The 15,716-nt window shown below is 37.6% G+C and overlaps 1 protein-coding gene across 5 annotated transcripts in view; it reads left to right on the plus strand.

Moving 5' to 3' along the window:
• LOC128706599 (uncharacterized) overlaps positions 1-15,716 on the plus strand; it is a 482,754-nt gene that overhangs the window by 313,817 nt on the left and 153,221 nt on the right. The window lies entirely within an intron of this gene.

Below are 15,716 nucleotides of genomic sequence, written 5' to 3' on the forward strand. Positions count from 1 at the left end.
CCCTCCAATCTGATATTCAATCTTTCATCACCTAATCTTTTTGTTATCCTCATAACCTTACTCTTTCCTGTATTCACCTTTAATTTTCTTCTTTTGCACACCCTACCAAATTCATCCACCAATCTCTGCAACTTCTCTTCAGAATCTCCCAAGAGCACAGTGTCATCAGCAAAGAGCGGCTGTGACAACTCCCACTTTGTGTGTGATTCTTTATCTTTTAACTCCACGCCTCTTGTCAAGACCCTCGCATTTACTTCTCTTACAACCCCATCTATAAATATATTAAACAACCACGGTGACATCACACATCCTTGTCTAAGGCCTACTTTTACTGGGAAATAATTTCCCTCTTTCCTACATACTCTAACTTGAGCCTCACTATCCTCGTAAAAACTCTTCACTGCTTTCAGTAACCTACCTCCTACTCCATACACTTGCAACATCTGCCACATTGCCCCCCTATCCACCCTGTCATACGCCTTTTCCAAATCCATAAATGCCACTAAGACCTCTTTAGCCTTATCTAAATACTGTTCACTTATATGTTTCACTGTAAACACCTGATCCACACCCCCCCTACCTTTCCTAAAGCCTCCTTGTTCATCTGCTATCCTATTCTCCGTCTTACTCTTAATTCTTTCAATAATAACTCTACCATACACTTTACCAGGTATACTCAGCAGACTTATCCCCCTTTAATTTTTGCACTCTCTTTTATCCCCTTTGCCTTTATACAAAGGAACTATGCATGCTCTCCGCCAATCCCTAGGTACCTTACCCTCTTCCATACATTTATTAAATAATTGCACCAACCACTCCAAAACTATATCCCCACCTGCTTTTAACATTTCTATCTTTATCCCATCAATCCCGGCTGCCTTACCCCCTTTCATTTTACCTACTGCCTCACGAACTTCCCCCACACTCACAACTGGCTCTTCCTCACTCCTACAAGATGTTATTCCTCCTTGCCCTATACACGAAATCACAGCTTCCCTATCTTCATCAACATTTAACAATTCCTCAAAATATTCCCTCCATCTTCCCAATACCTCTAACTCTCCATTTAATAACTCTCCTCTCCTATTTTTAACTGACAAATCCATTTGTTCTCTAGGCTTTCTTAACTTGTTAATCTCACTCCAAAACTTTTTCTTATTTTCAACAAAATTTGTTGATAACATCTCACCCACTCTCTCATTTGCTCTCTTTTTACATTGCTTCACCACTCTCTTAACCTCTCTCTTTTTCTCCATATACTCTTCCCTCCTTGCATCACTTCTACTTTGTAAAAACTTCTCATATGCTAACTTTTTCTCCCTTACTACTCTCTTTACATCATCATTCCACCAATCGCTCCTCTTCCCTCCCGCACCCACTTTCCTGTAACCACAAACTTCTAACACTACATTTTTAAACCTACCCCATACCTCTTCGACCCCATTGCCTATGCTCTCATTAGCCCATCTATCCTCCAATAGCTGTTTATATCTTACCCTAACTGCCTCCTCTTTTAGTTTATAAACCTTCACCTCTCTCTTCCCTGATGCTTCTATTCTCCTTGTATCCCATCTACCTTTTACTCTCAGTGTAGCTACAACTAGAAAGTGATCTGATATATCTGTGGCCCCTCTATAAACATGTACATCCTGAAGTCTACTCAAGTCTTTTATCTACCAATACATAATCCAACAAACTACTGTCATTTTGCCCTACATCATATCTTGTATACTTATTTATCCTCTTTTTCTTAAAATATGTATTACCTATAACTAAACCCCTTTCTATACAAAGTTCAATCAAAGGGCTCCCATTATCATTTACACCTGGCACCCCAAACTTACCTACCATACCCTCTCTAAAAGTTTCTCCTACTTTAGCATTCAGGTCCCCTACCACAATTACTCTCTCACTTGGTTCAAAGGCTCCTATACATTCACTTAACATCTCCCAAAATCTCTCTCTCTCCTCTGCATTCCTCTCTTCTCCAGGTGCATACACGCTTATTATGACCCACTTCTCGCATCCAACCTTTACTTTAATCCACATAATTCTTGAATTTACACATTCATATTCTCTTTTCTCCTTCCATAACTGATCATTTAACATTACTGCTACCCCTTCCTTTGCTCTAACTCTCTCAGATACTCCAGATTTAATCCCATTTATTTCCCCCCACTGAAACTCTCCTACCCCCTTCAGCTTTGTTTCGCTTAGGGCCAGGACATCCAACTTCTTTTCATTCATAACATCAGCAATCATCTGTTTCTTGTCATCCGCACTACATCCACGCACATTTAAGCATCCCAGTTTTATAAAGTTTTTCTTCTTCTCTTTTTTAGTAAGTGTCTACAGGAGAAGGGGTTACTAGCCCATTGCTCCCGGCATTTTAGTCGCCTCATACGACACGCATGGCTTACGGAGGAAAGATTCTTTTCCACTTCCCCATGGACAATAGAAGAAATAAAGAAGAACAAGAGCTATTTAGAAAAAGGAGAAAAACCTAGATGTATGTATATATATATGCATGTGCATGTCTGTGAAGTGTGACCAAAGTGTAAGTAGGAGTAGCAAGATATCCCTGTTATCTAGCGTGTTTATGAGACAGAAAAAGAAACCAGCAATCCTACCATCATGCAAAACAGTTACAGGTTTCTGTTTCACAGTCATCTGGCAGGACGGTAGTACTTCCCTGGGTGGTTGCTGTCTACCAACCTACTACCTATGTATACTTATGTATACCTGTACCTAAATAAACTTAACCCTTTGACTGTCGCAACCCCCAATCCTGAGGTGTCTCCTGGTGTCGCAAAATTTAAAAAAAAAAAATTATTTTTTCTTATGAAATGATAGAGAATCTTTTCCCGATTGTAATGACACCAAAAAAACGAAATTTGATGGAAAACTGACGGAATTATGCTCTCGCGAAGTTAGCGACCTCAGCGATGTTTACAAATCGGCGATTTCGCCAAATTTGAGCCCTATTTTCAGCTAATTCCATTGTTCCAGTCGCCCAAACTCATAGCTATTTCTTTAGAACTCCATTTTTTCTATCGATTGAGTACAAGAAACTGCCCATTTACCGATTTCAACTACCTAATAATGTGGTCAGAAATTTAGAATTTGGCCAATTTCACAAAAAGTAAAAAATATGACAATTTCAAAATAAGGTCCAGAATGATCAATGCAGACATTCCTGGCTCTAAAATAACATTTTCTTTGTTCATCAGTCATATCTCCAGTCCCCTCTGATATTATTCTTGCTTTCTATTTTGAATTTTTATTCAAACAAAAAATAGAAGACTTACTATTATGCAGACTACTGCAATACTGTAATAATTGTATAAATAACATAAACCCATTCGTGACTGCATATTAGAATGGCTAATTGGACATTTATTGGAAAATGGCATCATTTGTTTACTTTTGAACATTGGTAAAAATCAAACATTTCCCCTACTTTGAGCTCCATTTCTAGGTTCTTTTTATAGTAAAATAAATCAAAATCACATCTATTTCTATAATATGTTTTCCATTCTATCAAATGAGACCAAGAAAATGAGAATACAACCATAAATACTATACGAAAATAGACCACAAATTTGGCATTTTAATTAAAAAAAAACGGTCGGAGTTTTTTTTTTCTCATTATGCACTGCATGCTCCAGGATTTTTTTTATATGGTACACACTGACCACACAGACCCATTCTCTCACATGTGGGCCTACCAGCTTTCTCCTGCTTGATTTGAAGCCGCTAGAATTTATGAGTATATATACGTCAAACACGGTACCTCGTAAGACGTACATATACGGCCGCGACAGTCAAAGGGTTAAACACTGTGCTGGCATGCAGGTACACATTAAAATCAGTAAGAGTGTCTTGTGTCTCTAGATGCCTTATTAGTAATGATAGTAGTACTCAATAATAATCATTGAATCTCATTAAATGTCATATATTACATTAACCCCTTCAGGGTCCAAGGCCCAAATCTGAAGTGGTGCCCCAGTGTCCAAGAATTTTCAAAAAAAAAAATTATTTTTTCTTATGAAATGGTAGAGAATCTTTTTGTGCAGGTAATAAAACAAAAAATACGAAATTTGATGGAAAATTGACGAAATTATGCTCTCGCGAATTTTGGTGTGTCAGCGATATTTACGAATCGGCGATTTTGCCGACTTTGACTCCCATTTTAGGCCAATTACATTATTCCAGTCAACCAAATTCTTAGCTATTTCACTAGTATTACTTCTATTCTATCGATTGAGCACAAGAAATCACCAAGTCAACTGTTTCAACTACAAATTAAAGTGATCGGAAATTGTTATTTTGGCCAATTTAACACAAAGTTCAGAATATTCCAATTTCAAAATAGGGTCCAGAATAAACAATGTAGGTATTCCTGGAACTAAACTAACATTTCCTCTGTTCATTAGTTATGTTTTGAGGCTTTACAAATAAATTCCATTTTGATTTTTTATTCACATAATGAATTTTTATTCACACCAAAAAATAGAAGATTTACTGTTATGCAATACTGTAATAATTGTATAAATATCATCACCATATTTGTGAATGCATATTAGACCCACCAGCTGGCGTGTGTTAGACGTGTGAGGTCGTTTGTTTACTCTTGAATATCAGCAAAAATTTAACATTTCTGCTACTTTGAGCTCAGTTTCAAGCCATTTCCAGTGCTAAAACCAATCAAAATCATCTCTATTTCTATAATATGTCTTCCATTCTATCAAATGAGACCAAGAAATCGCAAATAGAACTATAAAAAACATACGAAAAAACATTGCAAAGTCGCTGTTTTAATCGAAAAATCATGATTTCAGTTTTTTTCTCTCATTATACACAACGTGCTGCAGGATCTATTTTATGTGGTGCACACATACCACATAGATGTATTCTCTCATATCTAGGCCCAAATGTACCACTCACAATTTATCAGAGTGAGCTGAGCTCATGACGTAGATCTACGGTTCGGACCCTGAACGTAAAGCCGTAGATCTACGGGACTGACCCTCAAAGGGTTAATATACACATTTTCATTAATCAATGTATGATATTTTTCAAAATTATATAATAAACATGATACATAACATATAAAGATGATAAATACACTCCACAGTAGAATAAATAAACATAAATATGAGATGTGGGAGTCAAACGACTTATACGATTGACGCCATACAGGCCCACCATCACAAATCCGGCAGTCAGTTATTCGGTTGCTTCAGTTATTCGGCACTAATTTTGGCTAGCATAATTTCAAATTTCCAGGGTTGCCACACCAACCTGCTGGTACTGTTGGGTGGCGCTACTTGCTGCATAAGTCATTCCAATTTCTTTTTCTCCTTTATTGTTTTAACCTGCTTACTTTTAGCCCTAGCCATGGTTCCAATGAATAAAAGAAATGCTTCTCATTATGTAAAGCACCTACACAGTACATTATCCATTAAAGATAAGGTGGCTTTGAAGCCACTGTCGGTTGCCATGAGCTCAGTTTCATGAAGCAGGAGAATATGCTTTATTATTATGCTAATATCAACACTACAGCTTATTTGCCTATCACAATTGATCTAATATGACATAAGAAACAATATAAATAACATAAAACATGTTAAATACTCCAGAATGAATAATATTTGCCATAATACCGAGCAGTTCGACAGAGTTATGAAGAGGATATGGAAAACAAATACCGTTCTCCTATCCTTGTCTTGGGGGCTTATATTAGAGAAAACGGAGTATAGCACAGGGCTAACTGTGATATACACTCGTACTCCACCATAAACATGAAACAAAAAAGTTATTTTCTCTCTATAGATTATCACACATAGCAGCATATGTGTAGAGAACCTAGGATAACCCCAAAAAAGTCAACGTGGCGTATTTTTAGCACTTGGCTTGGGTTAGCCATATATGATTTTTGGTAAATATTTGATTCCCAGCCAGGGTAGAAATATTAGGCGTGTTTCTTTACACCTGTTGTCTATGTTTACCCATCAGTAAATGGGTACCTGGGTGTTAGTCGACTAATGTGGGTGTTATCCTGGGACACTGACCTAATTTTCTTGAAATACTCGGCATAACAAGTGCCTTTCTATACAGTAGTATGTCACTGATGTCAGCTAGGCCTGTATTCCTTGTACATGTACGTGTAGTAAATAAAGATATTATTATTATTATATTATTATTATTATTATTATTATTATTTTCTCAGTTGTTTGTTGGGTTATCATATTCAAACATGGGCAATGTATGATGGAAAGATACTTCTTCACGTACACCAAAAAAGAAAGAAATCGGACCATAAATAGCGGAGTTCACTTCTCAGCCATTAGCGGCCGCTTAGCGGTATATTGTTGTATGGTTGTTATGGTTATAGTATTCTCATTTTTTCGGTTTCATTTGATAGAATGAAAGATATATTACAGAAATAGATATGATTTTGATTGCTTTCATGACGAAAGGTACCTTGAAATTGCGCTCACAGTAGCGAAAATGTTCTATTCTTTAGCGAAGCTCAAGAGTAAACAAATGACATCACCGTCCAATACCTGTCCGCCTGCCAGTCCAAATTCCAGTACGGAGTCAAGAATGGATTGATGTTATTTATACAATTATTACAATAATGCAGTAGTCTGCATAACAGTAAATCTTCTATTTTTTTTGTGAATAAAAATTCCAAATGGTAAGCAAGAGTAATATAAGAGGGGCCTGTAGCCGTGACTAATGAACAGAGAAAATGTTATTTAAGATAATTTTAGTTCCAGGAATGTTTGCATTGTTTATTCTGGACCCTATTTTGAAATTGGCATCTGTTGAAATTTGTGTGAAATCGGCCAAATTGCCAATTTCTGACCACTTTATTGGGTAGTTGAAATAAGTGAATGGGCAGTTTCTTGTACTCAGTTGACAGACTAGAAGTAAATAAGTTTATTCGGGTATACACAAATACAGTTACATAGATTATCATACATAGCAGTGTATGTATAGAGAACCTAGGATAACCCAGAAAAGTCAGACAAAGTGACTTATTTCCAGTACCTGGCTTTGGCTTGCCATGTATGATTTTTGGTAAATATTTTTTTTCTCGGTTGTTTGTTGGGCTATCTCATTGAAACTTGGGCAATGTATGATGGAAAGATGCTTCTTAACGTACAACAAAAATAAAAAAGAAAGACGATAAATAAGGGAGTTCACTTCTCAGCCATTAGCCGCCTCTTTGCAGTATATTTTTGTATGGTTTTTATGGTTGTATTCTCATTTTTTGGACTCATTTGATTGAATGGAAGATATATTACAGAAATAGACATGATTTTGATTGCTTTCATAATGAAAAGCACCTTGAAATTGAGCTCAAAGTAGCGGAAATGTTCGATTTTTGCTGATGTTAAGTGAACTGTGTAAGTCAAGTTGGTTAATTTTATTAAGTGTATTCTAACCTAACCACTGTGTAATTCGGCAAACTCAGTAATCCAGCACACTACAGGTCCCAATGATGCCGGATTTGTGATGGAGGACCTGTACAATATTTTACGATATTTTCATGTGTTTTATGATTGTTCATGGTTCAGTAGGTTAACCCTTTGACTGTTGCAACCCCAAATCCTGAAGTGTTTCCTGGTGTCAATGAATTAAAAAAAAAAAAATTCTTATGATAATGTTAGGATTAATTTTCTGATTTTTTAAGCCCCCCTAAAAATTTTGCAATCAGTACTTACCAAGATATAAAGGCATAAAGTTGGCAGAAAATGAGCCATGTATGACAACAGTGGCAAATGTTGCTCACCCAGTAAACTTTGGTTTACTTGCATTCCAAGGTTTCTTTTTTTTTTTTTTAATATTTTATTTTTTCAGGTAACTTATGTGGCCTGTGAGTCCAAAGAAAGGTGCAATGTACATATATACACTTGTTGTATACAACACAACAAGCACACAAACATAATTATCAATATATTGTTTACAAAACTTGTTTACACAAACAAACAATATAAAAAAATTGTTTATTACTATTGTTCTATAATAGTATATATACAAATGTACAGTCACTAGACATGTTCCCCAAAATTTCTGCAGCTTGTGGAACTCCTTGATAAGAAGCTCCTCACACATAAAAGGAGTGTGTCTGTATTTTTGTGGGCTTTTTTTTTTTTTATGTGCACAGACAAAACACCTCGTCTGAGCAGTTTTCTTCAAAGTATTAGCAGGCAGTTGTTTTAGGTAGTTATCCTAGGTAAATGGTCGTGTGTCATCATTTCTTCTTTCCTACCTTCCTTCCTACATTCCTTCCTTCTTTCCTACCTACCTTCCTTCCTTCCTTCCTACCTTCCTTCCTTTCCTACTTACCCACCTTCCTTTCTTCTTCTTTTCCTCCTTCCTTACTTTTTTCCTTACTTCCTTTCATCTCATCTTTCCTTCCTGCTTTCTTTTCTTCCTTCCATCCTTCTGGTTTCTATAATATATACATGTGTATATATACACATATATAATCACTGGACACTTTCATATAACTGCTATTATCTTCAGCAAGCAGCTGTCAAAATGACATATTGTCTCATTACTCACTCCCTCTTCCGCCTGTCAAAACAAAGGGGTCGGATGCTCGCTTCTCCTCTATCCTACTACCTAATTGTCTTTCTCTCTCATTCTCTCTCTCATTCTCTCTCTCATTCTCTCCCTCATTCTCTCTCGTTCTCCTTCATTCTTCATTCTCCTTCATTCTTCTGGTATCCTGGGCATTGCTTTTGGTCACAAACTCCTCAAAACCATGACCTGGTCGTGTGTCATCATTCCTTCCTTTCTACCTTCCTACATTCCTTGCTTCCTTCTTTCCTACCTTCCTTCTTTCCTACCTACCTTCCTTCATGCATTCCTTCCTTCCTTCCTTCCCTACCTACCTTCCTTTCTTCCTTCTTCTTTCCCTCCTTCCTTTTTTCCTTCCTTTCATCTCATCCTTCCTTCCTTCCTTCCTTCCTTCCTTCCTTCCTTCTGGTTTCTATAATATATATACACATATATAGTCACTGGACACTTTCATATAACTGCTTTATCTTCAGCAAGCAGCTGTCAGAATGACATATTGTCTCATACTCACTCCCCCTACCACCTGTCAAAACAGTGGGGTCAGATGCTTGCTTCTCCTCCATCCTACTACCTAATTATCTTTCTCTTTCATTCTCTCTCTCATTCTCCCTCTTTCTCTCACATTCTCTCCCTCATTCTCTCATTCTCCTTCATTCTTCTGGTATCCTGGGCATTGCTTTTGGTCACAAACTCCTCAGAACCATGAAATTGATCTTCACTGACACTTCCATCTGTGTTAGAGCATCACTTGGGAAGAGAAGAGTTCCAGATTTGCCGGGAAGTCACATATTTCTTACCGCTAGGCATGCTGAACAAGGACTACTGAAATGGCATTCCCCCAATGCACCACTGGCTCCCCGATTTTTTTTATATGGCACACACTGACCATGGAGACCCATTCTCTCGCATGTGAGCCTACCAGCTTTCTCCTGCTTGATTTGAAGTCGCTAGAATTTATGAGTATTAATATGTCAAACACGGTGGCTCGTAAGATGTATACGTATATACGATCGAAACAGTCAAAGGGCTAAGGAAGCAGTATTGTTAGGCTAAGTAAATGCTATTATTATATTTCCCTACAATATATTTCTGCACCAAACATTAGCGATTTTTCAGCATTTGTGAGGTTCTTTATCCCCTAACCCTCGCGAATGTTGAGGGAGACCTGTAATAATAATATGTATAATTTTATATTTTTTTTATTATCACACTGGCCGATTCCCACCAAGGCAGGGTGGCCCAAAAAAGAAAAACTTTCACCATCATTCACTCTATCACTGTCTTGCCAGAAGGGTGCTTTACACTACAGTTTTTAAACTGCAACATTAACACCCCTCCTTCAGAGTGCAGGCACTCTGTATAATATAACAGTTATATAATAATATACGTAGTATAAGTTATTATAATACATTTTTTTTTTTTTTACAAGTCAGTGCTCAGAATTCAACAGTTTAGAAGCATATATGTATAAAGATACACAACATATCCCTCCAAATTGCCAATATCCCAAACCCCTCCTTTAAAATGCAGGCATTGTATTTCCCATTTCCAGGACTCAAGTCCGGCTATATAAAAATAACCGGTTTCCCTGAATCCCTTCACTAAATATTAAGCTGCTCACACTCCAACAGCTCGTCAGGTCCCAAATACCATTTGTCTTTATTCACTCCTATCTAACACGTTCGTGCATGCTTGCTGGATGTCCAAGCCCCTCACCCACAAAACCTCCTTTACCCCCTCCCATCAACCTTTTTGAGGATGACCCCTACCCTGCCTACCTTCCTCTACAGATTTATATGCTCTCCATGTCATTCTACTTAGATCCATTCTCTCTAAATGACCAAACCACCTCATCAACCCCTCTTCAGCCCTCTGACTAATACTTTTATTAAATCCACACCTTCTCCTAATTTCCACATTCCGAATTTTCTGCATAATAATCACACCACACATTGCCCTTAGACAGGACATCTCCACTGCCTCCAACCACCTCGCTGCAGCATTTACAACCCAAGCTTCACACTCATAAAAGAGTGTTGGTGCTACTATACTTTCATACATTCCCTTCTTTGCCTCCATAGATAACATTTTTTGTCTCCACATATACCTCAACGCGCCACTCGCCTTTTTTCCTTCATCAATTCTGTGGTTAACCTCATCCTTCATAAATCCATCCGCTGACACATCAACTCCCAAATATCTGAAAACATTCACTTTTTCCATACTACTACTCCCCAATTTGATATCCAGTTTTTCTTTATCTAAATCATTTGATACCCTCATCACCTTACTCTTTTCTATGTTCAATTTCAACTTTCTACCTTTACACACACTCCCAAACTTGTCCACTAACCTTTGCAATTTTTCTTTAGAATCTCCCATAAGCACAATATCATCAGCAAAGAGTAACTGTGTCAAGTCCCATTTTATATTTGATTCCCCATAATTTAATCCCACGCCTCTCCCGAACACCCTAGCATTTACTTCTTATACAACCTCATCTATAAATACAGTGGTCCCTCAATTATCGTCCTTAATCCGTTCCTGGAAGTGGGACTATTATCGAAATAGACGATTTCGAATCAATTTTTCCCATAAGAAATAATGTAAACACAATTAATCCATTCCTGACACCCAGAAGTATTAAAACAAAAAAATTTTTTACATGAAATATAGATGTAGTACATAAACAATACAAGGGGACATGATGACTGAAACATTAACAGCATAACACTTAGCTTTATTGGTGATTCTTCTTAGTGTATGGAAGACTGGAGGAGGAAATCCCCACTAGCATTAGCACAGAACATGAGCGTCAGCCTGTCTTTCATAGGCTTGTGTCCTGGCAGTGCCTTTTCTTCCTGAGTAATGTAGGTCCTCTTTGGCATTTTCTTCCAAAAGAGGCCTGTTTCGTCACAATTGAACACTTGTTCGGGTTTTAGTCCTTCAGCCTCTATGTACTCCTTGAATTCCTGCACGTATTTTTCAGCCGCTTTTTGGTCCGAACTGGCAGCCTCACCGTGCCTTATCACACTGTGTATGCCAGTACGCTTCTTAAATCTCTCAAACCAGCCTTTGCTGGCCTTAAATTCACTCACATCATCACTAGTTGCAGGCAATTTCTTTACCAAATCGTCATGCAACTGTCTAGCCTTTTCACAAATAAGCGACGTCATAAGACTATCTCCTGCTAATTGTTTCTTATTTATCCACACCAATAATAACTTCTCAACATCTTCGAGTACTGGTGATCTCATTTTTGTCAGCATATTTACCCCCTTTGCAACAACAGCTTCCTTGATTTCCTTTTTTCTTGGCTATGATGGAAGATATGGTTGTACGGGATATGTTATACATCCTGGCCAGTTTGCCCACATACGCCACTTTCATATTGTTCAATGATGTTTTTCTTAAATTCAATTGTATTTCTCACCTTCTTTACCAAAGGCTTGGCACTAGGAGCTTTCTTTGGAGCCATGGAAGCTTATTTAGCACTTGCAAGCACTAAAATGAATGAAATGTTATGAAATATTTCGTATGAACACGTGAGGGGACCGTCGCTCACTGGTAAACAATGGCACACTGGCTTGGAAGGGAGGCAGAGGTGACTCAGAGTTGTGAGTACGCGTCCAGAACGAAAGACGATTAGCGAGTTAACGGACAATTTGCGAGCCAATGTTTAGACGAAATAACACGACGATTTCCGAAATGGACAACTTTCAGGCCTGACAATTATTGAGAGACCACTGTATATTAAATAACCATGGTGACATTACACATCCCTGTGTAAGACTTGCTTTTACCGGGAAGTAGTCTCCCTCTCTTCTACACACCCTAACTTGAGCCTCACTATCCTCATAAAAACTCTTACAACATTTAGCAACTTACCACCTATTCCATATATACTTGCAACATCTGCCACATTGCTCCCCTATCCACTCTATCATATGCCTTTTCTAAATCCATAAATGCAATAAAATCTTCCCTACCCTTATCTAAATACTGTTCACATACATATATGCTTCAATGTAAACACTTGATCTACACATCCCCTACCCACTCTAAAACGTCCTTGCTCATCCACAATTCTACATTCTGTCTTACCTCTAATTCTTTCAATAATAACCCTACCTTACACTTTTCCTGATATACTCAGCAAACTTATTCCTCTATAATTTTTACAATCCTTTTTGTCTCCCTTCCCTTTATATAAAGGAACTATACATGATCTCTGCCAATCCCTAGGTACCTTCCCCTCTTTCATACATTTATTAAACAAAAATACCAACCACTCCAACACTATATCCCCCGCTGCTTTTAACATTTCTGTCATGATCCCGTCAGTTCCAGCTGCTTTACCCCCTTTCATTCTACGTAATGCCTCGCACACCTCCCCCACACTCACATCCTGCTCTTCTTCACTCCTAAAAGATGGTATACCTCCCTGGCCAGTGCATGAAATTACTGCCTCCCTTTCTTCGTCAATATTTAAAAGTTCCTCAAAATATTCTCGCCATCTACCCAATACCTCCATCTCCCCATCTACTAACTCCCCTACTGTTTTTAACTGACAAATCCATTCGTTCCCTAGGCTTTCTTAACTTGTTTAACTCACTCCAAAATTTTTTCTTATTTTCATTAAAATTTCTTGACAGTGCCTCTCCCACTCTATCATCTGCTCTCCTTTTGCACTCTCTCACCACTCTCTTCGCATTTCTTTTACTCTCCATATACTCTACTCTTCATATAACACTTCTGCTGTGTAAGAACCTCTCATAAGCTACCTTTTTCTCTTTTATCACACCCTTTACTTCATCATACATATGTACTAATAATAAATAATGCTAAAATAATTATCATAATACTATAAGTGAGTTTGAGAGTGCCAACAACAGATGGCAGTATTGTGTATCAAAACAAAGCTCAGTCCGCGTGTGCTTCAACTCACCGTGGAGATAATTCTTGTGATTTGCTTACGTTTCGTGCAGTTATTTTGCAGAATTTCTTGTTTCTAACCATGGGTCCTAAGAAAGTAAGTGCAAAGGACAGTGCTGAGAAGAAAGAAAAGCCAAAAATCCGTGAAGTGACATAAGTGACAAAGTGTAGCATTAAGAGTGTAGCATTAAGAGTGTAGCATTAAGAGTGTAGCATTAAGAGTGTAGCATTAAGAGTGTAGCATTAAGAGTGTAGCATTAAGAGTGTAGCATTAAGAGTGTAGCATTAAGAGTGTAGCATTAAGAGTGTAGCATTAAGTGTGTAGCATTAAGTGTGTACCATTAAGAGTGTACCATTAAGAGTGTAGCAATTAAGCGCTAAAGAAGTAGAAAAAGGACGAAATGAAATGAACTCCTGACAGCATATGCATGCAGCTGTTCCCAGCATCTCTTCTCCCTCATCAACCTTTGCAAGCATCTCTTCTTCACTATCAACTGCCAACATTTCTTCTCCAAGGTGAATTATGATTATTATTATTATTATTATTATTATTATTGTTTTCCTTATGAAACTACGTAATCTAATGCAGTTTGCCTTACAAATACTTTGTTTTCTGTTATAAAAGCATGGGAAGGTATGTCGTCAGCAGGAATGGCTGCTGTGGTGGCCCTATACACCCCAACAACAACAATGGCCACCACCTCCACTATCACTACTCATAAATGTAGTAACATATTTCATTCATTCTAATGTTTATATCATGTTTCTGTGTTATTAATATTGTTTATTACGTAATATTAGATGAATTGCGATAGAAAAATAAGTCATAGAGTTGATATTAGGGAAATATTGAATATTAGGGAAATATTGAAGTGTCTTGCGTGCCTCCTGAGAGCCAGAACGGATTAATTGCAATTCAGTTAATTTAAATGAGGAAAATTGACTCTACAAACGAGCAAATCCAGATGTGAGCAAGGTCACGGAACGGATTAAACTCATAATTAGAGGTTCCACTGTATTTGGTGACTGTGTTTTTACACATTTTGCCCCCTTAAGTAGGCAAGTACCAGGTAGAGGTCCTGAAATTAGATCTCAAGGATGTTAAGTCTCTTCTATTGCTTGATAATGCACCTGCTCACTCAGAGCTGAAAAGTTAATCGGCACAGATGGTTAAGTCCATGTTTCTACCCCATAATACCTCCTCCCTGATTCAGCTTGTGGATCATGGAGTTATTGCAGCTTGCAAGAGGCTGTACCAGTTTATGTATATAGATGAGGTACTGGTAGTGATTGAGGAGGGTAAAGATTTAAAAAGAGACACTATAGGCCTATGTACATTGGAGAACATCAGAAAAGTATTATCTGAGGTCTGCTTCCTTCAGGAAGAAACTGAAAAGAACATTAACTATTTGTCAATTTTTTTTTTATTATTTTTTTATAATCTTGATACTGAGTTGGACTTTGAGAGGTTTGAGGCCAGTGATTTTCTGTCATATCCTTCAGAGGGTGGGAGAGAGAAAAGTTATGAAGGAAGATGTGATGGTATGGTTGGAAGAAAATGGCAGTGATCCTAGTTACCAAATGTTCAGTGATGTAGAAATTACAGGGCAGTCTCTTGGCATAAAAGAACTGCATATTGATGATGGTTAAGAGATTGAGAGACCACCAAAGAAGTCATTTACAAGATGCAATGGAAGTTCTCATCAACCACACTGACCTCTGACAAAAGCAAAGTGAAGGGCCATTATCCACACTTAAGAATTCTTAGAGAATGTATCCTAAGGGACCAGCATCAACATGGTAAACAATTGAAGCTGGATATATTCTTGGAACCTGTTCCTTTTTCAACATCTCAGCCATCTGCTACTACTCAGCTTTCTACTACTACTCAGCCATCTATAGTTACTCAGCTATCTACAATTACTATGCCATCTACAACTGTTCAGCCATCTACAACTACTCAGCCATTTTCATCTTCTCAACCATCTATGTCTTCTCAAGTCATCTATGTCTTCTCAGCCCCATTTAGGGCAGGAAAAATATCAGAGCTGGAACAGATACAGAGATTCTTTACAGCCTACATAAAGCCAATAAAGCATTTAAATTACTGGGAACACCTTAAAGTTTTAAATATGTACTCACTGGAATGGAGAAGAGAGATACATGATAAAATATACCTGAAA

Source organism: Cherax quadricarinatus, chromosome 3 (genome assembly GCF_038502225.1).
Source record: "Cherax quadricarinatus isolate ZL_2023a chromosome 3, ASM3850222v1, whole genome shotgun sequence".
Classification (NCBI taxonomy): Eukaryota; Metazoa; Arthropoda; class Malacostraca; order Decapoda; family Parastacidae; genus Cherax; species Cherax quadricarinatus.